This window comes from Euprymna scolopes, chromosome 6 (genome assembly GCF_053919585.1).
Source record: "Euprymna scolopes isolate OS-2025 chromosome 6, ASM5391958v1, whole genome shotgun sequence".
Classification (NCBI taxonomy): Eukaryota; Metazoa; Mollusca; class Cephalopoda; order Sepiida; family Sepiolidae; genus Euprymna; species Euprymna scolopes.
This window is the reverse complement of record NC_136487.1, coordinates 39,217,005-39,242,583: the sequence shown is the minus strand read 5'-3', so window position 1 is coordinate 39,242,583 and position 25,579 is coordinate 39,217,005.

Sequence of the window (25,579 nt, the reverse complement as noted above, 5' to 3'; positions counted from 1 at the left end):
CCTACGTTCATCGCCGAAACAAGTCTTTGCACGAATAATAAACATATTTTTTCTTCTAAGAGAGAAAACTGAATAGCGTATTCATCTTTTGTAAAAAGTAAACACATGGCCGAAATAAAATGAAATCGCTGACTTATGCTGTGAGGTAAAAAAAAATTTAATTAACTTTAGCTAAAAAAGAAAGTTCAAATTATGGATTTATTTTAAAGTCTGCCAATAAAACCTGTTCCTTGTGTTTGAAATTGTTCGGAAATTTCTCTGTTATTTATTCATGTTTGTGTTTTGTTAAGGTTCTCTAAGAAAATGTTTTTAATAAAACTTGTTGACTAAGTTATGTCGCTCCATTTAAGAGTCGTAAATAAAATTCACATAAGAATTATATGCTGCCAGTACGGTGTTAACATAAGTTCGAGTTCTGTAATAGATTTGGTCGCCATTGTTGTTGGTAACAAAGATTCGAGATCCTAAATTTTCCTCGGCACAATAGGTGTAGTCGCGTAATAGTTAGAAAGAATGGCACAAATCGAGGTTTAGTGGAAACTAAATACATTGAACAGAAAAATAAATACAACAAATAAAGATTATGGCTATGCGTCAGTACTACTGCTAAATCTGCATAACTTGTGCATAACTAAAATGCAAACGCCGAAACATATTCTCAGAGTTCTTATAAGTGAAAATCTCGCTTATCATCCGTAGGGTAGACAAGAATTTATTTGGAAAGAGTAAGCCTAAAATAAAAATTAATAGTTTATTAATGTGGATAATATTGTATAATAAATATATTTAAAGTTTATTTTAAATATGGAAACAATATATATATATATATATATATATATATATATATATATATATATATATATATATATGCATATATATTATTTGTTTTTTACTAACCGCTAATTGAAAAGCTAATAATGAGCACGATAGACGTTTTGCCAATTTAGCAGTTTTCCCGTTTTAAATCAAGCTGGATAAGAAAATAAATAGTAGCGCTTCAAAATAATTTTAAAAATAAACAAACCTCGTAGATGTAGGAAGAAAAGTAGTTTCATTAGCTTTAGTAACAATTATTTGTAAACTATTTGTTTCTTTGATTGTGTGTTAGTTTGTTTGTTTGTTTTCCTAACAATTCTAATAAGTCGCTAGAGAATCGATTTTTCTAAAGAGTGTTTAAGGTTATACATAATAGGTTGGTACAAATATAATGTCTTTTTTGTCTATTTTATTTTTGACGTTCAATTTCAAAAGATCATAATTCTTTTCCTAATAAACTTTATTAATGGAAATAAGAAGCATTAGAATTGCCAACGAGTTTATTTATCCCATTAGCATAGAAATCCGGAGTGATGGAAGCGATGAAGTCATTGAAGGCCGATTCGGCATCATCTCGACTTTTGAAGCAGTTTACGCACAGGTAATTGTTGAAATTATTGAAAAGACCGATGATGTGGGGAGATTCTGTCATGATTTCTCCATTGCTTATGACCTCACTCAGATTGTTCACGAACCTACTCGTGTGCCCGATACTGACGGCCAGTATGCAAGTCTCCTAGACCTTTTTCTCACAACTTGCCCTGAACTGTGTTCAGCTTCCGTTCTGTCTCCACTTGTAATAAGTCCCCAGATGTACCTCTCCATCGTATAGTATATTGATACTCTATGGCAGATGTGCTTACAGTCTTATCTCATAGGATGTGCGAATCTCTCGACGGAGGATACCTTTCTAGGGCAGTTGCTCTTGATATATCAAAGGCCTTCGATAGTGTATGGAATAAAGGTTTACTTCACAATATCTCCAACTACGGTATAGCTGAAAATGTCTTCTCAATTATTAAATCATTTTTCTCTGATAGATTCATAAGAGTAGTGGTAGAGAAATAAGCAGCTCACAGTATTAATACTGGAGTCCCTCAGGGGACTATCCTAGGCCCAACTCTCTTCCTGATCTACATTAATGATCTTCTAAATCAAATCTTTACATCATTCATAGACATTTATGCTGATGACACTACTATCTGTGGTAACACATCTAAGACTGTAAACAACCAAGTTCTCTCTGATTCTCTCTTCTCTGATCTGTACAATGGGGAAAGAGGTGGCTTCTTACTTTTAATGCATATAAAACCAAGCTTTTATCTTTATGTCATCAACGCTCTGATACCCATCTGGCATCAATTGAAATGAATGGCTCTCGTCTTGGGGAGGTCTCATGTTTCTGGGCTTGCCCTTTACTCCTGATCTTAAATAGAACACATACATTAAATCTTTTGCCAAAGCCGCTGGAAAAATGGTGGGATCCTTCTATCGATTCAGTAGATATCTCACTGCTGATTCAATTCTCTATCTATATGAGAGACAAGTACGTCCAAGGATGGAGTACTGTTGCCACATCTGGGCATGAGCTGCTAGAAAGAACTTGTCCTGCCTTGATAGAGTTCAAAATAGATTTCATAACCTCGTAGATGTCCTTTTCTCTTCCCTGCAACATCTTTCTCACAGAAGAGATGTTGCGAGTTTGTCTCTGGTATAACTAACGTTATTTTCATGGCAGGTGCTCGACTGAGCTCCAATCTATGGTTCCCCCTCACAAAACTTTCACAAGAAACACGCGTCTAGCAGAAAACACTAGCAATAATTTCCTCCACTCTTTTTCTGTGACTAAACCTAAATGTAGATTTTATGAACAAAGCTTATTTCTTAGAACTGCACGCCTGTGGAATTGTTTTCCGTTTTTCTGCTTTCCAGCTGACTACAATATGGTTGTATTCAAGTCTAACGGAAACAAGTTCTTGATGAGGCGTTCCATATAAGTTTACAAATTTTCCGAATTTCCATTACTAACGATTACTATATTGTCCAATTTCTACTGTACACTCTTTAACCCTTGTCCTCGAGTGTCCTCTTGACCTTGATAAGTGGTGATGCCTATGTAAAAAAAAAATCTTGGCCACATACGCTGGAGCTTCTGGTGCATTTAGTCAATTTATCGGCAGTACTTCCCGACCTAATCGTCTCGCCCGGATTCAAGAAGCTGTGATGTACAAGACGGGCCGCAAGCCACCAAACATTCACCATAACCTTTTTTGGTGCAATTTCGACTTTGGGAAGTGTTGTGGAGCCTCTCCAGAATTCAACCACTGCGCTGAACGTCGCCGGTTGTCGTAGAAGATCCACTTCTCAGCACACGCCGCTATCCGCTCGAGAAATTGGTCGTTTTTTTGTTGCAGAAGGAGCACCTCAAGACGACGATTTTTTTTATTATCGTTCAATCAATGCGGCACCCATTTATTCAACTCTTTTGACTTCTCTATTTGATTTAAATGGTGAACGGCTGTTGAGTGGTCGCTATCGATTTGAACAGCAACTTCTTGTGTGGTTATGCGAGGATCGGCTTCAATTAAGGCATTAAAATCAATCGCAGTTGGCCGGCCGCTAATGTCTTCATCTTCGAAGCTCTCGTCACCATTGCTAAATTTCGAACCACCGTTGTGTCAAAGGATAGTTAGTGGTTCCTGGGGAAAAAGCTTCATCGATATCACGAGCTGTCTCGGCAGCTTTTCGGCCTAGTTTGAACTGGAACAAGAAAATCGTGCAAATTTAAATTTTGTCCATGCTGTCGAAAAGTCTGCAAAAAATGAATGAAGAAATTTAGAACAGTAACAATTAACACGTCTTAATAGAGCGAAAAATCCGCTTAAAACTGATATATTACATGGCTATATATATCAATGAATTAATTCAAACATCATATATAACAGTAACATGTGTGAGAAAACGCTATTGTCTTTGCACAGACCTTATATTAAAAGGATCTAAACATTTCCCATAGTGAACTTATCTTTAAACATTTTATAATATAAGTATTGAATTTATTTTATTTACTAAATATTTTTTTCTTTTCTAATGCTTTTTTTGGGAGGCTTAAGCAGCAGATGTTCTTTTAAAACAGTTGTCCACTAATTTAAACTCATTCTCAAGTTATTTTCATTATCGATATTCCATCTTTTGTTGGTTTACTAAATATGATTCTTTTCTTAAACAGTGCTTTTCTTGTGTGCTTTAAACGACAGACGTTTATTCAAATGTTTTCTGTTGATTTTTGCGTAAAACATACTTTTGTTAGGTTACTAAATATGTTTTTCATTTTGTAATGTTTCCGTCTTGGTGAGCTTAGACGAGAGTTGTTCTTTAATGTTTATTGTGGATTCTTTTTTTTTAATTTCATCTGAAACATACTTGTATTTTTTCATTATCAATATCTTAATTACATTTCTTAGTTTCCGAAATATTTTTCATTTTTTAAAAGTTTTTTGTGGTGTGTTTTAACGCCAGACCTACTTTAAAAATTGTTCTGTTCAGTTATTATATAAAACCTTTTTCATCCTATTGATTTTCTTAGTTTACTAAATATTTATTTCTATTCTTTCTCATTTTTATTTGGTGAGCTTTAACGACAGACGTTCTTTAACAAATTTCCTTTGCAATTATTTCAGCTAAAACTGTTTTTATTTCATTATTGATATACATTTATTTCGTGAGGTTAGTCAACTTTTTCCTTCATTTTTATAACGTTTCTTGTATAATGGGCTTAATCACAGATTAAAAAAACACTTTTTGTTAATTGTGTATCATCGAATTATCATCGATAAGACACTATACAGTAATATAAAAAAAATCAGCATACTTTATTTCACCTTGTTATAGACTGAAGTGCTCATTTTTTATGTTCATAATCACTCCCCCATATTAATCTCATTTTAATTTTTTTTTCTAAACTTATTGTAAAAAATTTTCTCTGTTATTTTCCAAATTATCACTGATTTAATGCAGTTTATTTTTTTTTGGGGGGGGGTACTAAATAGTTTGTTTTTACATTCCAACTTTTACCGATTCACATATGATCTTTTAGAAAAGGCGTACACCTGTGAAACCAGCCTAGTTCTGGTTGACTTAAATAACAGACATTTTGCAAAATGATTTTTCTTCATTTTTTTCATCTATTTATTATCGCTGAAAGAGAAACTTTAATACAGAAATAGCGGCAAAATTCATTGACTTAACATTTTTCAGGGGATACTAACATCACTTCTACACGCATTTCATTCGTCGTTATCTGACGATCAGCGCCGATGAGTTGGGAGAGAGGCACATTTTTTTCTGTATACACCAATTCAATGACGCATCTTTGTTTCTAACACTCATCTACGACAGGGGTGGCTCTCCTAGTTCCACGTCGTCAATATCTGCAACATAAAGATGGAACGCTCAGTTCAGGAATGCATCAGTTTAGTAAGCATTACGATGCAATATGCAATCCCCTCTTTTTTTTTAATAGAATATATTTGTTGTTTTCAAGTCGTTTCTATTTAACCCATAGTTGGGACCCTAACAGGTACTACCACTCCGGCTCAGAGTGAACCTGGGAGCAATGGTAATTAAAGTGTAGCTCCACACTCCCCAAAGTCCGCAACCTGGGGCCTCACCACTGGATATAGTTTAAGGTCATATCCAGGACCCTGTTGGGTGGAATAAAAAATAGGAACATTACATTTGGAACAAGCTTCGTATATATATATATATATATATATATATATATATATATATATATATATATATATATATATATAATATATATAAGCAGGTCTTTTCCGAGTACCATATCATTTTCTCTTTTGTTATATTTTCGTCGTTATGTTCCCAATGCGGCGAGCGATTTGTCTGGTTTGACTTGGTAGATTGTATAATGTGACTCCAAGTGTGTGTTTTGCGTGAACCATCATTTTAGTGTTATTCGCCACGTTGAGAACATAGCCATTATTATTCTGTTTAAATACAACATTGTGTATTTAAACAAACCTTCTTAAATAACAACTTGATGCCTAAATACATACACCCCCACACACACATATATAAAGAGAGAGAGAGAGAGAGAGAGAAAGAGAGAGAGAAAAGAGACAGAATTGACGACTATAGAAACAGAGATGAGGAAGACAGACAAGATTTATGCGTTCCAAAAGAGTCCGTTTACTAATTTATATCATTTTGTCCAATAAATCTTTTTTTTTTAATTAATATCTTATGTGAAATTATTTAGACCTTTGTTGCTACAATTAATTATAAACAATAAATAACAATAGAAACTGTTTTCCAACATGTAATAATGAAATACTAGAATTATGTAACTTGTGTGACATCATTTTAAACATTTAAATATATGTGCGTGTATTCAGACATGCAAAAGCTTCGCTATACTGGTATGAAAATGTTTTGAGATCAAGTCTAATATATAAAACTCACTATGTTTGTGTATCTGTCTGTTTCCATATTTTCAAACTCTATCTCTCCCGAAACTTAAAAATCGCAGGGCGGCGCTCTGGGCCTCTAATGATTGGAGTTTTGTTATTAACCATTCTTTAATGGGTCTTTCCCCAGCAAAAATTGTTTTAAGGGGTAAAAAGGGGTCAAAATTGAACAAATCCTTATACATTTTGTACATTCATCTTAGTTTATGTTTAATCAGTTCATATGCGTGTCACATTGGTAACGTGTGAACATCATCAGTTTTGTTTTCGGTTTCGATTCTAGATGATATTACTCAAATACTTTTTTTTACTTTTGAAATCACGACTGTACAATAGTATATAGGAAATCTGGACAAATTAAAATATCATATTTAAGCGTATTTTATGACCGGGCAAAGCCGAACGCCCCTGCAAGTTATTAATAAGTTAGATCTCCTTAGGTTAAAATATTTTATCTCATTTAATTGCCCAAGCTTGTACAATGTTAACACTCTAACTAAAAATAGAATTTTTGTCTAAAGAGATCTTTGTTAGTATCAGCTCCAGATCGAAATATTGTCATGGTAGTGTAGCGGTTCTTGTTATGTCTGTATATATATATATATATATATATATATATATATATATATATATATATATATATATATATATTATTATTATATATATATATATATATATATATATATATATATAGTGTTATAATGGAATAATTCCAGAGGAAATCCGGGTATGAGAGCTCAATGTGGTAAACAGAGCAATAAGATAAAAAATATAACACGGAAATTACATATCATCGACAATTATGTAATTTCCGTGTTATATATATATATATATATATATATATATATATATATATATATATATATATATATATATATATATATATATGTAATTCTTGGTTCGTTAAAAGTCGATAGAACACTATTTCTACATTACCAATTTAATTGAAATTTTCAGAAAATTTATCTGTAAAGTCAAAGAATGTTTGCATTTTATTAAAATAAATGAGGATCATTAAGATCGCAAATTATAAAATATATTAAATAAAATAAAAATATTTTTCGTAACTGCGAGATTATTCGTAATTTCATTTCCGTTAGAAATTGGCCTTTCACGTGCACCACACGTGGACGACTTTCGAATTACAACATTTAACTATCTAATGAATAGATGGGTAAAAAAATCCCTATTTTTTAAATTATATATATATATATATATATATATATATATATATATATTTGTACTTTAACCTTACAATTGAATAAAAAAAATGCCATAAAAATTTAATTAAACTTGGAAATACGATTTAAAAAATAGAGCTGATCGGTAAGAGCACTAAGCATCATTTGTTTATCTTAATTTTTTTTATTTTTAAAAGCTTTCCTTGTGAAGCCTACCTAAAATAAATTTTTCTAATTCCCTATTTCTTATTTTATTGGAAAAAAAGGTAAATATGAAGAATTACTCCACCCTCGAAAATTCCTTTAAAATTACCACTCTTATAGGTTTTCGGGGTCGCTGAAAACGAAAATAACGTATATAATTAAGGCAAACGAGTAGTTTCCAAGATATGAAAAATGTTAGTTTAAAAAAGTGGAAGATCACTTTTCCATAATAATTTAACGTAAAATTATCACCCACTTGTAGCCACGAATTATTTTTTTTTTGGGGGGGGGGGTTCTTCCTACACTTGGAAAATCCTTTAAAATTACCTGTTTAAATTGCAAAATGCAAAAGAAATCAAACAAAAACAAATTTAGCCAAGAAACACACAGAAAAATGTTTAAAAAATAGCATCCATTTTTTTCTATCGAATTCATTTGCTGTTTTTATTGAAAACTATTTTCTCCCGGATTTTTGATAAATTTTTTCATAAAAGGCCGTACGTCTCACGTTCGTATATAACAAAAAATATTTTGTAGATTTCGGTGTGCTAAAAACGAATTTGCAAACCGTTTCCGTTGTAAAAAAATAGTTTTTATGATATGAAGAAATTACTTTTTCGAAAAGTAGGCGATCACTTTTCCATGTAAATTTAACTTAAAATAAGCACCCACTTTCTAGCCACCTGAGAGAGGGGGGGTTATTACCATGCAAAAGAAGTCAAACAAAAAACTTTTTAGCCAAGAAACACAGAAAAATGTCCCTCTCTCAGGTGGTCAGAAAGTGGGTGCTCATTCTAAGTTAAATTTACATTGAAAAGTGATCACCCACTTTTCGAAAAAGTAAATTCTTCATATCATGAAAACTTTCTTTTTGCGACGGAAACGGTTTGCAGATTCGTTTTTAGTACACCGAAATCTACAATAAAATAGTTCGTTATATACGAAAATAAGACGGGCCTTAAAGTAAAATAATACCAGATTTTTTGGGCAGATTTGCCGTTTAGTTGTACAAATATCCTCCAACCAGGTAATCACTAAAATGGACTCTTAAAAGTCGTCACCTGTATCGAGCAAAAGTTTAAAACCACTGATTATATGTCAGCCTATGTCACAGTAACATATATTGAGTGAGTTCCTAACAGTATTTTGTATAGTTTTTTTAGTTTAAACTCATTTTCCCAAAATTTCCCCAAACTTAATGTGTCTGATACAGTCTGCCGCCATTTGTATTTTTCAAATATACCGATAAATACTGCATGTTTTTGAACCGATTGAACATTATACATTACATAAAAACACTACTATCTTATCCAGTTAGGTAGAACATTTACTTTTCTTGCCTTTGATAACATTTATTTGTTATATATATATTTTTTGACAACTTCTTTTTATCTTTGTTTAGTAATACAAACTCTTTTCATATAATGTAATGTTTAGTCGGCTCGAAAAAACAGTGTTTATCGGTGTATTTGAAAGATAGGGATCGTGGTGGACACATTTGATTACGTTTAGTTTGAGAAAGTGAGTTAAAACTAAAAACCTATACAAAATACTGTCACAAACCCACCGATTATTTCAGCCTGTCATGGTAACATATATTCGGTGGGTTTGTACACTGTATTGTATAGTTTTTAGTTTTCAACTTACTTTCACAAACCATTTCTGTTTTCGAGCCGATTAAACATTTTACATTACATGAAAACACTAAACAATTATCCAGTTAGGTAGAAACATAACTTACCTTACCTTTGCTTTCATTTATTTGTTTTTGGACAACTTTTTCGAATATGTGTATAGTACCCCCCCCATCACTCAAATATCAATTACTAACTCACATTTTTGTATACAGAAAAAAAAACATTTAGCGTTTCAACATTTTTACTACGTTCAGATTTATTCACTGATTGTTGGTCGATCCCAAGCCATGATTGACGGTAATCCAGAGAATCAGGATCCAATTCTGCAAGATTAACATTTTTTTTCATTTTTCCTTTTTTTTTTACTTTTTGGAGTGGGTTGCTGTACTAAGAATATAAGAAACATGCATTTTCTCTTTTTATTAAAATTTTCCATTACACCAAATTAAATTGAGCCACAGCAACGCGTGGCAGGGTACAGCTAGTATATATATATATATATATATATATATATATATATATATATATATATATTACACAGTGATCACCACTTATCAAGGCCCGGAAGCCACTCAGGGATAAGGGTTATTGCAAGACACGTAGTATTTTTTTAAACGATAGTAAGGTTAGCGTCTTTACCTTGAAGATCGGATTTTTTTTTTTTTAGAAATTGCCCATTTTTTTTATTTTGGGCGTAAACAATTAATATTTTCATTTATTTCTTTATAAAACAGTAATCTTCGTACATGCATGTTTCGGGGCTCTACCCCTCTTTAGCGTAGCTTGACTGTTATTAGGACTCGAACTTTGGATCTCATGTATTTCAGTCCAGAGTCTTATCCATTACGCTATGATGCCATAGACGATGTACTATTTAGTTTTTATCGTGTATATATTTACGTAGTTTTTTTTGTTATTGATCTTTTTTAAACGATATGCATGCACGTAGATTACGGTTTTAAAAATAAATATATATATATATATATATAAATATATATATATATATATATATAATGCCGGGTCGGTTTGTTTCCCTATCTTTCTCTCTCTTTCTCTCTCTATATTTATAATTGGGGGGGGGGCGTATGTGTGTATTTAGGAAGCAAGTTGTTATTTCTGGCAATTGAGCAGGAATTGCGTAGTGTGTCGGTTCCATGAAACATGTAAGTTTTCCAAAATAGTGTTTTTATAAGATTTTAAAGTAAATAGCTGAAGAGTACATGACTTAATATGTTACAATAAGATAATTTTGTAGACCTGTTAGTCGCAATCGGAAATGATATTGTAACTGATACCATTTGAAAATTAATAATGACCAACTGAGAAAACCAAATATTTGTAAGTTGAAGAATTATTATACAACAATATACAGTATAACCCTAGCATACGGCACAAAAAAATTAGTAACAAAATACAGTGCAGTATATAATACACATGTATATAATCAAATAACATCATAAATAACACCGTAAGGAGGGGCAAATGCCGTAACCAGGGAAAAACATAGTTCTTCACATCGTAACCTGAATAAATCGTATCCTGGGGAACCGTATGCCGGGGTTGCTTATATATATATATATATATGGGCCTTGATAATGTGGTGATGCCTTTGTAAAAAAAAAAAAAAAAAAATATATATATATATATTAGTATTATTATTATTATTATTATTATTATTATTATTAACATAATGGTATAAAGTCATATTGCTGCATAACAGGTTGTTTTTATCCGGAACATATAACGGACGATTAATATTACTTACGATTACGTAAGTAATGCCGCTGACTCATTTCAAGTTGGCTGATCTAGCTGAAATTTTGCATGAACTGAGTCAGGTGTGAAATGGAGCCTATTGAATGTCGAGCAGTGATCCGGGTTTTGTATTTGAAAGGACGCACACCGCATGAGACTTTTGATGAAATCGAAGAAAATTATAGTGATAATGCCCCATCATATGACCTTGTAAAACGCTGGCATCGTGAATTTAAACATGGCCGGAAGTCTGTGGAAACAGCTCCCAGACCTGGTCGCCCCCCTTCTGCCATTGATGAGGCATCTGTCCGTCAAGTTGAGGCTGTCATTTTGGAAGATCGGCGCATTACTACTCGCCAAATAGCCCAAGATGTCAAGATTAGTAAAGGGTCTGTGGAAACTATCATTCATGAACATTTGCATATGCATAAGGTGTCTGCCAGATGGATTTCCAGGTTGCTCACACCATTCCAGAAGCGAGAACGCGTTGAGTACTCGAGGATGAATTTGGAGATGTACCAAGAAGATGAGTCAAAGTTTTTTCAAAAGACTGATTACACAGGATAAAACCTGGGTCCATCACTATGATCCAGAGACCAAATCCCAGTCAATGCAGTGGAAGCATTTGGACAAACTACCCCCAAAGAAGGCAAGGGGGCAGCCCGCCGTTGACAAGGTCATGCTCACAGTCTTTTGGGACCAGGACGGACTAGTGATGACAGATTTCCTGGCAAAGGGCACCACAATTACAGGAGCAACGCTTCACTTTTGAGGAGCTCAAGGGAAGCTATCAAAATCAAGAGGCGGGGCATGATCAGTAAAGATACCCTCCTCCTGCAGGACAACGCTCCGGTCCACAACTAGCATGTCGCAATATCAGAAGCACGGGCGTGTGGTTATGAAATCCTGTCCAATCCTCCCTACTCTCATGGCCTTGCACCCTCTGACTTTCACCTCTTCCCAGCCATGAAGTTGTTTTGGAAAGAAAAGCGTTTCCCAGATGATGCAGCCTTGATTTCTGAAGTCACGCCCTGGTTGGAGGACCAACCCGGTGTTTTCTACAAAAACGGTCTCCAGAGCTGCATCAAACGATGGGAGAAGTGCATAACTCTGGGTGGTGCCTATGTAGAGAAAGACTAATAACGGTGACAAGTTGCTATGAAAAATCGGCAGAGGCATTATTTATTGCACGCCCCTCGTACACACAGTTCATATTTATGATAGGAGTTTAATATAAAGAGAGATGTAGACAGTTCTTTTTATACGGGAGAGATTCATTACTTATGATGGGGACAGACCATTAACACTTTGGAAATAGTGTGTTTCATATTAAGTTCGTTTACAAAGATGATCACAAAAACACATTACATTTCAGATTGAAAGATGACAAACGAAGACTTCGATATTCATTCCATCCGGGTGAGATTATTATATATACAAATGCTTTGCTGATTCCTAAATTGTCTTTCTTCCCTTTCTTTTGCTTCCGAAAGTAGATTAGCTAAGTCTCTTTTTTTTAATTCCATTTTCACCGCAAACAAGGCACATTAACACTTTGCTGTAGGGGGCTACTATTAGGGGCAACAGCTACTGGGGTACTATGTTGGAATTTGGGCAGCAAGATTTCGGTTCACGTTACACTTGAACTTCTGCACGTGAGTACAGTTGGAGAAGCAAGGACCTGAAATAGAATTCCAAAGTCTAGCGGTTATGGGGAAAAAATACTGGAGTAGAAAGATCTTTTTGTTTTACATAGGCATCACCACTTATCAAGGCCAAGAGGTAACTCAAGGATAAGTGTTAAAGATTGTACAGTAGTAATTGGACAACATGGTAATCATTAGTAATGAAAATTTGGGAAATTTGATAACTTATATAGAACGGCTCATCAAGAACTTATTTACGTTAGACTTGAACACAACCATATTGTAGTCAGCCGGAAAGCAGGAAAACGGAAGACAATTCCACAGGCGTGCAGTTCTAAGAAAGAAGCTTTGTTCATGGAATCTACGTTTAGGTTAAGGCACAGATAAAGAGTGGGGGAATTATTGATAGTGTGTACAGATGGACGAGTGTTTCTTGTGAAAGTAGGGCGAGGGGGGACCATAGATTGAAGCTCAGTCGAACACTTTCCATGAAAATAACGATACATCAGAGACAAACTCGCAACATCTCTTCTGTGAGAAAGAGGTTGCAGGGAAGAGAAAAGGACATCTCCTACGAGGCTAGGAAGTCTATTTTGAACTCTATCAAGGCAGGACAAGTCTTTCTAGCAGCTCCTGCCCAGATGTGGCAACAGTATTCCATCCTTGGATGTACCTGGCTCTTATATAGATAGAGAATAGCATCAGCAGTGAGATATTTACCGGATCGATAGAAAGATCCCACCATTTTTCCAGCGGCCTTGGCAACAGATTTGATGTACGTGTTCCATTTAAAATCAGGAGTAATGGCCAAGCCCATAAGCTTGACAAAACTTGAGGCCTCCTGAAGACGAGAGCCATTCATTTCAATTGATGCCAGATGTGGATCAGAATGTTGATAATGTAAAGAGAGAAGCTTGGTTTTAGATGCATTAAAAGTAACCAGCCACTCCTTTCCCCATTGTACTACGTGCTCAAGATCAGAGAAGAGAGAATTGGGGAGAACTTGGTCGTTTACTGTCTTAGATGTGCTACCATAAATGGTAGTGTCGTCAGCGTCAATGTCTACAAATGATGTAAGGATGTGATTTGGAAGATCATTAATGTAGATCAGGAAAGGGAGTTGGGCCCAGGATGGACCCTTGGGAGACACCGGCATTAATACTGTGAGCTTCTGATTTTTGCCCCTCAACTCCTACTCTTATGAACCTATCAGAAAGAAATGATTTAATAATTGAGAAGACATTTCCAGCTATACAATAGCTGGAGCTCTTGTAAAGTAAACCTTTATGCCATACCCTTAGATATGTTAATAGCAATTGCCCTAGAAAGGTTGCCTCCGTCGAGAGATTTGCTAATCCTGAGATATAACTGTAAGCACATCTGCTGTAGATCTAGCAGAACGGAAACCATATTGAATGTAACTTAGAAGGTTATTTTGTTGACATGGTTGATTACTTCTGTATTTAACACAGATTCCAGCAACTTACTCATGACGCACAGGAGACTTATTGGCCTGTACTGAGAGGGGGATGAGCGATCACCTGATTTCTTAAATACAGGGCATACTGATGAGATTTTCCAGGGAGATGGGAAACTATTCTACTTAAGACAACGTTTAAACAGTTTTGTAAGTATGTGCGCTAGTTCAGGTTGAAGTATTTTTAGTACTATAATTGGAATACCGTCAGGGCCAGTTGCTTTACTCGAATCAAGGTTTTTGATTAGCTTGGCAACATCACGTACAGATATAAGTATATCACATAGCGTGTATTCTGATACAGGAGGAAATATTGGGGGTTGGCGGCCTTGGTCGCAAAGGGTAGAATTAGCTGCAAAATTCTTGACAAAGAGTTTGGCTTTGTCTGATGCTGACGAGATACCTCAGATCCATTGATAATATTTGGGATGGAGCACACGCTTCCATTCAGGATTCTGTTTGCTATTCGCCAAAACTGCTGGGAACCAAGCCGCCGCTCAGCTACTTTGGACTTAACAGATTGAGCATACAACTCTCTTGCGTTCTTTATTACATTCTTACAATGGTTGCTGGCAGTCCTAAAAGCGACTTTAGTTTCCATACATCTATTACGTTGGAAGCAGTGGAAAAAGTGATTTCTGTGCGCAATGGCAGCAGCACATTCAGGAGAGAACCATGGCTGGCTGTTAGGTTTTTGCTGAAACTTTTTAGAGGGTATGAAACGGTCAATACCTACAATTAACTATTCCGTCAGGTCTAATACTATAGAAGACACATCATTTTTAAACATGGAATGCAGAGGTAGATCAGATATAAATGTACGGAAGCTATCCCAGTCAGCCTTAGTGTATCGATATACTGTACGATGGAGAGATACGTCTGGGGACATATTTCATTTTCATCTTTATTGATACAACAGAGTGGTCGGAAGATCCAAGAGGCGACAGAACAGAAACTGAACATAGTTCAGGGCAAGTTGTGAGAAAAAGGTCTAGTAGGCTCGCATACTGGCCGTCATCGTCGGGCACACGGGTGGGTTCCTGAACAATCTGAGTGAGGTCATAGGCAATGGAGAACTCATGACAGAACATCCCCTCATCATCGGTCTTTTTTTGAGTGGGTCAACCATTCGACGTTGTGAACATTGAAGTCTCCACACACGTGAATGTTAGCTGAAGGATAAGCAGATAGGACTTGGTCAATTTTCTCAGATATGCTTTGAAAGATAGTAACTCCGCTGTTGTGGGGGCGATAGAGAGTAAATATAAATGCAGTAGTGTGAGCTAAAGCAACCCGGAAGCACATATAGGGTAAGTTAGGATCTTCCCTGGATATGTCCCTCCCACATGGAAAGCTATCTTAAATATAGGCACATATTCCATGCCCATGGCGATTTGGGGTCATATTTAGAAGTTAAGTTAGAGTATCCATTAATTGCGAACTCTTCTAGGGAAATAGCCTGTCCAATGCCAGTTTCACTTCAAAATAAAAGGTCTGGTTTAGTCTCCTGTAATTGTGTTTCAACCTCTGGAAGGTTGGAACGTAGACTCTTAATGTTGGAGAAGTAAACATGGTAGCAGGGGTCTACGTTGGAAGTTGGAGAACCGGGTTTAATCGTGTATTTTTTCTTGAAACTTGTCATGATGAAATTTTGGAACTTGTGGACTAGGTCGTCAGATTTACTTAGAGCAGGACAGAGAGCAGAAAACTAAGAGAGAAAAAGAAACGAAGATTTTTTTTGGTGCTAATGATAAGGTAAAGCCGTAACAATTACCCACTAGTATGGCATCGAGAGGCCTCATCAGAAGCTACTGCATGGTCGAGAATCCATCACCAAATGGCAATACAGCAGTACTTTGCACCTGTTGATAGGACAGCCTCCTTAGTGGTTAATCCAAGGTTTGGGTCCCTGACTATCAGGCGGATAACGTCAGTCCAGACAAAACGTTTACCTCCGGCACCCTTACTAGTGGCATGGCTACAAGGATAGACGTAGAAACAGAAAATTTCCGCCATCTCTGCCAACTGTTCACGCAAAATACTGCCAACCTAGAAAACAGCTATTTCTTTTCCCTTTGTCAGAAAAATCACTCATTAAAAATGAGGACTGAGGACAAATAAGAAGAAGCGAGAGTAACAGGGATCTCTACTGTGTGGGGTGGGATTTAGCTGCCTGTCAGGTGTGTAAACTTTGTTTACGTCGTGGGGGCACAAATGATTGCAGTTCATCAGGGAATTAACCATAAAATAATTGTAGAACAGGCAAAGGGATGCTACATTTCGTCAATGGGACAGAGACTGAAGCTTAGATGCCAGTACATGACATCAGATTGACGACTCTCTTTTGAACCTTGTTTAGGAGCGAGAGACTAGTAGCAGATGCACCAGCCCAAATGTGACAGCAATACTCCATACATGGGCGAATGGTTACCTTATAGAGATGCAGGATACTTTCGGGTGTTAGTAGCTTTCTAGCACTGTATAGTGAGCCTACCTTCTTCGCAGCCGTCCTGGCAATGCTTTCAATGTAATTGTTTCGACTCATGTTTCCTGTGAACGTTAGTCCAAGGATTTTGAAAGGTGTACTTTCAGATAAAAAGTAATTGGCCATTGTTATTGGTGGTCGAGAAGGTTTCTTGTAATTATTGAAGGAAACAAGTTTAGTCTTGGCAACATTTAATGTGACCATCCATTTTTGTCCCCATTCCACTACAGATTAGAGGCCATTTCTTTAGATATGTGTACATTTGTTTTCCTGTCGTGACTGTTATAGAGTGTGGGGTTATCAGCATATATACCCATCTCAGAGGCAATTTTGTCAGGGAGGCCAGAGGTCATTTATGAATATTATAAATAATAGAGGTCCAAGGATAGACACCTAAGGCACCCCCGCATTTATATCATATTGTTTAGATGTACGACCGTCGAGGACAACCTGGATTTTTCTCTCATCTAAGAAGGGTTTAATTATGTTTAGTATTCTTCGAGTGATACCGTATGATCAAATTTTCCTGAGGAGACCCTCATGCCATACCCTGTAAAAAGCCTTAGATATATCTAGAGCAACCACTCTGCCCTACCCCGCTTTGTTCAGTACTGCTCTCTCTGACCTGACTCACTGATTTCGAACATATTGTAAATTATCTTTCTTTGCGACGTCAAAACGTGCTTCAGCCACGTGAATGGTTCTCACATGAATTACATACTAATATGCCCAACACGTTTTTGTCAACACAAAGAACTGCCTTTTACATTGTCTGATATTTTACCCAACTAGTTTTATCATTATTTAGTTATATATAAACACAATAGTCAATTCCCTAAATTCCTGAGATTGCAATAAGTATTTACTTTTAACTATTGATAAAATGTTCTTTAATAAATATTATTTTCAAAGTTATTTACTTCGTTTATTTAAATACATACAAAAATAACAATAGAATTCCATCGAAAATTTAATTTTTATCGATAGAATTATTATAATTTCTGATGACACATTAAAAAAGATATATCGGCCGTTAACTTTCATTATAGTATAGTAGAGCATTTCTTCCCGAATCACTTTATATTAAGTGGCTGAGATGATTGGCTGGTTCGTATTTGCTTTTGATCATTTGAAATGGGTTGTTTAAGCGAGTAACTTACTTTAATTGGGTTGTGGTGTACTACAAGTCAGAAGGTTGTATATATATATATATATATATATATATATATATATATATATATATGTGTGTGTGTGTGTGTGTGTGTGTGCATGTGTGTGTAAGAGAGAGACAGAGAGCAAATGAAATAGTTAGATAGATATACGACAAAACAGCTATATTCCGAATTCCAAACTGTTATTCATTTTATCATTTATATCTTCAAACATGTAAAAATGTCTGTTTTTTTATAACACATATTTTGTATGTTTAGATTAAACTGACATAATGATAACATGCTTGTTTCTTTGCTGTAAAAAAAGGATATGCTTTATTGTAAAATTCAACGTACATTGTGCTTCATAAAAAGAGGAATGGTATAAATAAAGAGTGGCGTATGAATGAAAAAGCATATTTTCCCATACACATATAGATAGATAGATAGATAGATAGATGTATATATACACACACATACGTTGCCTTTGTATTATAGAGTAAAAACTAAAGAGGATAGTTGATTTTAGGCCTTATGTGTATAATAGATATTTTATCTCATGATAGTGTTGTAGAAGGTCCAGCTTGGTTTGCTGCCGGTCGACTGCGCAATTAAGAATGTAAAATAATGTGAAAATGACAAATTGCACAGAATAGAGAACACGCGTAGATAGACAGTTTAAAAAAAAGTATTTATTTCACAATAAATATAGGAGGAAAATGTAGGAAAATTGAAAAAATCGATCCACGAATATTGTGGAAGCTGGAAGGTTTACGAACTGGAAATATTTTACTTCGGGTGCATCGGAGAATTATCAGAAAATGCGAGACAACATCGATTCTTTAAAACACGTGTTTTAAAAATCTAGTAAAAATTAATTTTCCTGAAATTTTTCAATATTTAAAAATAAATTATGCCGGCTGATGAAATTTTTAAACTTTTTTTTAAAGCTAGAAAGATAAAATTTAAAAAATACTTATTTATATATATATATATATATATATATATATATATATATATATATATATATATATATATATATATATATATATATATGAAACTAAACTAAAAAAAAACGCGCGTTCACTCATGTTCTTTTCATGTCATTTCATTAACGTAATTGGGTTTGTATTATTGTACACATAGATTCGAAAAAGTTGTCAAAAAACAAATATATAACAAGTAAATGTTATCAAAGGCAAGATAAGTTACTTTTCTACCAAATATTTATCGTGTTTTTATTCAATGTAACATGTTTATTCAGCTCGAAAAACATACAGTGTTTACCGATGTATTCGAAAATTCAAGATGGCGTCTGATTCTCTCTTTAACACGGTAAGTTTGGGATAAGGTGTTATATATAAAAAACTATACAACATACTATTAAAAACCCGCCGAATATATATCAACCTATGTCACGGTAACATATATTGAGCGAGTTTTTAACAGTATTTTATCCGGTTTTGTATTTATAACACCTTTTCCCAAACTTACCGTGTTAAAAAGAGAATCATACGCCATCTGGAATTTTCGAATACATCGGTAAACACTGTTTTTCGAGCTGAATGAACATGTTACATTGAATAAAAACACGAAAAATATATCCAGTTTGGTAGAAAAGTAACGGGTGTGTATTACTGTACACATAGATTCGAAAAAGTTGTCAAAAAACAAATATATAACAAATAAATGTTATCAAAGGCAAGATAAGTTACTTTTCAACCAAACTGGATATATTTTTCGTGTTTTTATTCAATGTAACATGTTTATTCAGCTCGAAAACCATACAGTGTTTTCCGATTATTGGAACATTCAAGATGGCGTATGATTCTCTCTTTAACACGGTAAGTGTGGGAAAAGATGTTATAAATAAAAAACCGGATAAAATACTGTTAAAAACTCGCTCAATATATGTTACCGTGACATAGGTTGACATATGTTCGGCGGGTGTTTAATAGTATTTTGAATAGTTTTTTATTTATGACACCTTTTTCCAAACTTACGGGGTTAAAGAGGGTGTGAGACGCCATCTTGAATTTTCGAATACATCGGTAAACACTGTATGTTTTTCGAGCTGAATAAACATGTTACATTGAATAAAAACACAAAAAATATATCCAGTTTGGCAGAAAAGTAACTATCTTGCCTTTGATAACATTTACTTGTTATATATTTGTCTTTTGACAACTTTTTCGAATCTATGTGTACAGTAATACAACCCCACGTATTTTAACAAACTGAAAATATGGATATAAAAAAATGATTTATCATGTTATTTTTGTTATGTGGTGAAATAATCTTAAATAAGAAACATGATTTTTTCTTTAGGTTAATTATTTTTTTACTGTGAAATATTTCATGAATTTATTAAAAATATTGTTTTTGAGTTTGAAAAAATATTGTGGTTCATTTTGATTAAAAAATATTCATTTTGATTAAAAAATATTCATTTTGATTTTAAAAAAAGTTTAATTTTAATATTTGTTTATTGTCTTAACTCATATCAAATGTTTTGCTTGTGTTCTGCTTCAAATATTCATAATCTTACATGCATAATTTTCATTTAATTATATTAAATAAACTTCAAGTTTATTTCAAATCAAATCGTGTTTCTTTCACTTTTTAAAATGTAATTTATAAGTAATTAAAGAACGCATTCTAATCTTTAAAATCTATAATACAACGAAATATTCAATTGCTAATATACTTAAACAAATAACTTGTGTTTTTTTTATTATTTTTTTTTATTATTAATATCAGATGAGTTTCAGTATAAATCATCGTGTTCTTTCTTTATTTCTTTATTTTAATCCAATTTTGAAGTTTTGTAACGCTGTCTGTAAAAATTACTGTTCATTATTGACAGTCTAAGAGTTCCACATATCTTGCTTGTTGGGACCTCGGCGATGACGTCATTTTTTCAGCTGGCTGGCCATCTTTATAACGAAGGCCACGATATAAGTGTGCGTGTGTTTAACTGCTCTGTGTCGCCTAGTGCTTGACTCGTTTTTACCGTCTATATGACGGCTTGTGTGTATAATGTTCATCTTTTCTTGTATATATATATATATATATATATATATATATATATATATATATATATATATATATATATATAATCCGTTTGTAAATTATACAACGTTCATTAGCGGGGCGCTTCCCACACGTAGTTTACAGTTCATTATATATCGTATATGCATAACGAGAGAGTTCATTACACCGTGTATTAATCCTAGTGTGGGTGGTCCAATAGATAAATGTAGACATACGTTTCTTGATTCCTGTCTTCTCTTCCATGATTGCCATGCTGCAAATCAATACTTCTTCCCCTGAAAGATTTTATAACAAGTTATATTTTCATATATTCTTATTTAAATATTTCCTATTTCCTATTTCATGACACTGACCTTCTGCAGCCATTTTCTTTAAAATTTTGTATTTCGGCGTTTTAGGGATTCCAATATTTAACAGCTTAAGACAACAACCGTTTAGGCGAGAAATGCATTGAGCCGCTGGAAGAAAGTGTTGCTGGAAGGAGCCGCTAAAAGTAGCTGAAGCATCAGGTGCTGAAGTTGAAGCAGCCGGAAGGTGTGAAGCAACAGGATGAGGCTGGGGCCGAAAGACAAGGCTGCAGGAGAAAGCTGTAGCTGGAAATTGCAGGGCTGAGTTGGAGCTGTCGAAGTAAGGTAGGTCCACAGGAGTTGGAAGCTAAAGAAATGAGATCCATGCGGACGTCCCTGATTGTGTGATAAGGTACCTTAGGTATGTCTGGTTCGTTTGGACGTGGTCAAGGGCTGGATCGACGCGAGAAAATTGCAGAAAAGGTTTTATCTTTAAGCCGGTTATCAACGGTCACTGGAACGGAGAGCCCGAAGTTGACGGCATTGGAACATGATGCCGGATGTTGCTGGCAAATAAAACAAAGAGCTGTCGGCAATTAGCACTAAAATCAGTAGTAGGAGGCTATATGTAGAAGCCACTAGTACATTCAAGAAGCAAATTGTCTTGGCTCTAGTGTTGCTGGAAAGAGCCGCTGAAATTGCTGGAACATAAAGCGCCGGATTAGAAACAGCCGTAAGTTGATGAAGTTACAGCAACGAGAGGGAGCCGCAAGAATTGAAGGTGTAAGGGTGAGTTGTCTTTGGAAAATGCAAGAGGAGCTAGAGGCATAGAAATGAGCTGGTAACCAAAGCTGGGAGTAGCAGGAGTGACCTGAAGCCGAAGCATCTGGAATATGCAGTAGTCGGGGAATGGAATTAGAGAAGAGGAGCTGAAATCGGGTGGATGGAGCAGACTGCAAAGTGTGAAAGTTTGAATCACATAAATAATTCGTATGTTCTTATCAAAAAGAACAATTTAATTAATTGCTGCTAATGATGACGATTACGTAGAGGTTGGTGATGATAATGATGATGATGATGATGATGGTGGTGGTGGTGGTGGTGGTGGTGACTGTTACGGTCAAATGCATTTCGGATGTTGGCTGTTTGTATGCATGCAGATATAAATATGATAGTAAATATATAAGAGTGACTGTAACTAAAGCTGCAGAAGAGAGCTGGAATTGGGTTGATGAAGCAGATAGCAAGGTGTTAAATATTGAATCGCATAAAACTGTTTGTGTGTTTTTACTGCTGCTTCTAATGATGATGATAATGGTGATCATCATGATGATACTGATGACAATGGCGAGGTATGTTGCGGTCAAATGTATTTAGGCGGTTGGGTTACTGTATTCATGTAAATCTCGAACAAACATTAAGGTCAGTTGTTTTGGAAATGCAATGCCAAAGTGCGTGGGCAGCTTAAGGTAGACATATAATAGGGATCCCAATAATTTTCTATCACGAATCTTTCGGGTGTTAGAAGCGTGTTTGAATTCTGCGGCGTTTGTAAACAAATAACGCACGCGCGACAATTTTTGAAAAGATAGCATGCTGTAAAACTAGGCACCGCCAAAACTGGGGGGGCAGGTCAGTACTTTTTGACGGACCGTCTTTTTAAAAATCTACCAAAAATCAGGTAATTATCCGATCAATACGAAATTTTCAGCGATTATTAGGAGAAGAATGAACTTTATAACAGTGTACTTATTTTTCATAAACGATATTTATATATATATTTTTTTTGCTTACAAACCCCCCCTTGTTTTGAAGTGGGAACAAATATGCTTAAAATAATCATCTGAAACTGAACAAAACATATTGTGTTGTTGTAAGGGACAGAATTATAGATTAAAAAAAAAAAAAAATTGTTTGCATACCTTATTTTGACGTCTGAATATCAGAACTTCGATTGTGTTTAATTATCCCGCTTTTGAGTTTTGAAGTGTGAAATTCGGTGAATATGTTAAGTAAAATAATTAATTTAAGTTAAGCAAAACAAAAAAAAATTTTTTTTTATATTTATACGAAAAAAGCCATTTTAAAATTTTTGATAAATAAATTAACAATTTTTTTTTAGCGAGCCGAATAATGCATGACCATTATTAAACAGAGCATGCTTTGAATAATCGATACAAAAAAAAAATTCGATAAATATTGTGCCCTTTGTGTTAAAAATAGCATCATTTTTTTCGATCTCGTTTGAAAACGTTTGCCGCCTTTCGACTACGGTGGACCAAACGCGCTGAAATAATTTTTTTTTATTCTGCTTTAAATTGCCCCCTCCCCCCATTTTGGGGAGCCTGGCCCCCACACACATACACATTAAAAACCAAACTCATACAAATGGTCACCCATCTGGTACTGGCCAGCCTCAGCTTAATAATATATTGAAATTTTCGTCACTGAAAAATTAGTTTTTTTGGCCTGTTTAGTCTTCCATAGTTTTCGTCTCATCGAAAGAAAACGTAAACAGAGTCGATCTGAACTCTTCGGCGACGCGAAATATCTGGTTACATATATGAATAAGTGGAATTATTTGAAATTCAGGTACTTATATTATAATATTTTTGCATATTCTCTTAGAAAATCATCCTAAATCTTAGTTAGACAATAAATGAATAAATAAATTATTTCAAAAACCCTTTTTTTTTAAATATTTAAGTACGTTTTTTGTGCAAGACAAAAAATAACAATTGTTAACTTTTGGGGAAAATTTAACATTTAAAATTGAATTAAAAATAGTAGAAAAAGTTTTACATTATTCTGTTTTCTATATGATAAAATTCAGGGTTTTATCTTTCTGGAAAAAAAAAAGTTACTCAGAAATAATGGATTTTGATAAATGTAATTTAGTTTTAAAAAACAACAACAACTTGATTTTGCGGCCATTTTTGGCGGTGCCTATGTAAAACACAACTTACTAAAATATTGCGAAATTAATAGACACAAAACCACAACGAATGTATTATCTATAGTATATTAGGATTTTTCAACAATAGTTTTTAGTCATGTAAGTTCTAATGTTATATAAAAATATGTAAGAATTTATGCAATACTCGTAATTCAGTTTTAAGTTTCTGAATTTATCAAAATGATACTGCACATTAATACCATGGAAAGATGACGCAAACTGATGCAATTGAAAGTACTTTAGTAATAAGAGCATTTTAAAGTTTATATTCTTTAGGTAAAATAGAAAAGTGAGCATAGTGTTATTTATCTTTTCTTAGTGACAATATATATCATATATAGAAATGCGCTAATGTAGTTTTGCTGCAGAGTACTGTTACTTTGTCAAAGGTGCAATTTTAATGTCTTAATGTTGGCTTCGTGCGAATACAAAACAGGTACTCGACTCGATGAGGAAATCTACAGTTACTCTATATAAGTGTCGCTCTGCGGCAGTAACGACTTAAATACGAGGACGGAAGCCGTTTCAGTTTTATGAAGACTGAAACTTAATTTGAATCTCAGATTGTTCAAGTTTTTAAATATAGTAAAATTATGACAGTATATTAATCTAAGAAATTGTAAGTGTCTAAAAGTATTTCTTACGATGTCATGAGTATGTGGTGTAAGCTAATATATAAAATTCACTATGTCTATCTGTCTGTTTGTCTTCATATTTTCAAATTCTATGTCTTCCGAAACTAAAGGGTGCAGAGCGGCGCTAGGGACCTCCAAAGATTTTTTGTGTACTTTTCTTTAACATGGTAGTCAGCACTTATTAAGGCCCGAAGGCACTAGGGGGAAAGGGTTATTGCGTGTACAGTAATCAATGGGATAATATCGTAGTAATTATTAGTAATGGAGATTTGATGAAATGTCTTACTTAAGGGGGTGGTTTATCAGGAATTTGTTGATGTTGAACTTGACATCCAAGTTGTAGTCATGTGGAAACAGGCAAACGGAAGAGAGTCCCACAGGCGTTCCCTTCTAAGAAAGAAGCTTTGTTCATTGAATCTACGTTTTTATTTAGGCATAGATAAAGAATGGGAAAAATTATTGACAGTGATTTCAGCTAGACGGGTGTTTTCCGTGAAAGATTAGCGAGGGGGGCATAGATCGGAGCTCAGACAAGCACTTGCCATGGAAGTAACGACAAAACAAAGACACGCTCGCAACATTTCCTCTGTGGGAGAGAGGTTGCAGGAAAGCGAAAAGGGTACCTCCACTTAGCCACGAAGTCTATTTTGTACTCTGTCAAGTAAGGATAGGCTGTTTTAGCAGCTCCTGTCCAGATGTGGTAGCAGTACTCAATCCTTGGACGTACTTGGCTTTTATATAGATAGAGAACTGCATCAGCAGTGAGATATCTTCTGGAGCGGTAAAGTATCCTACCATTTTTCCAG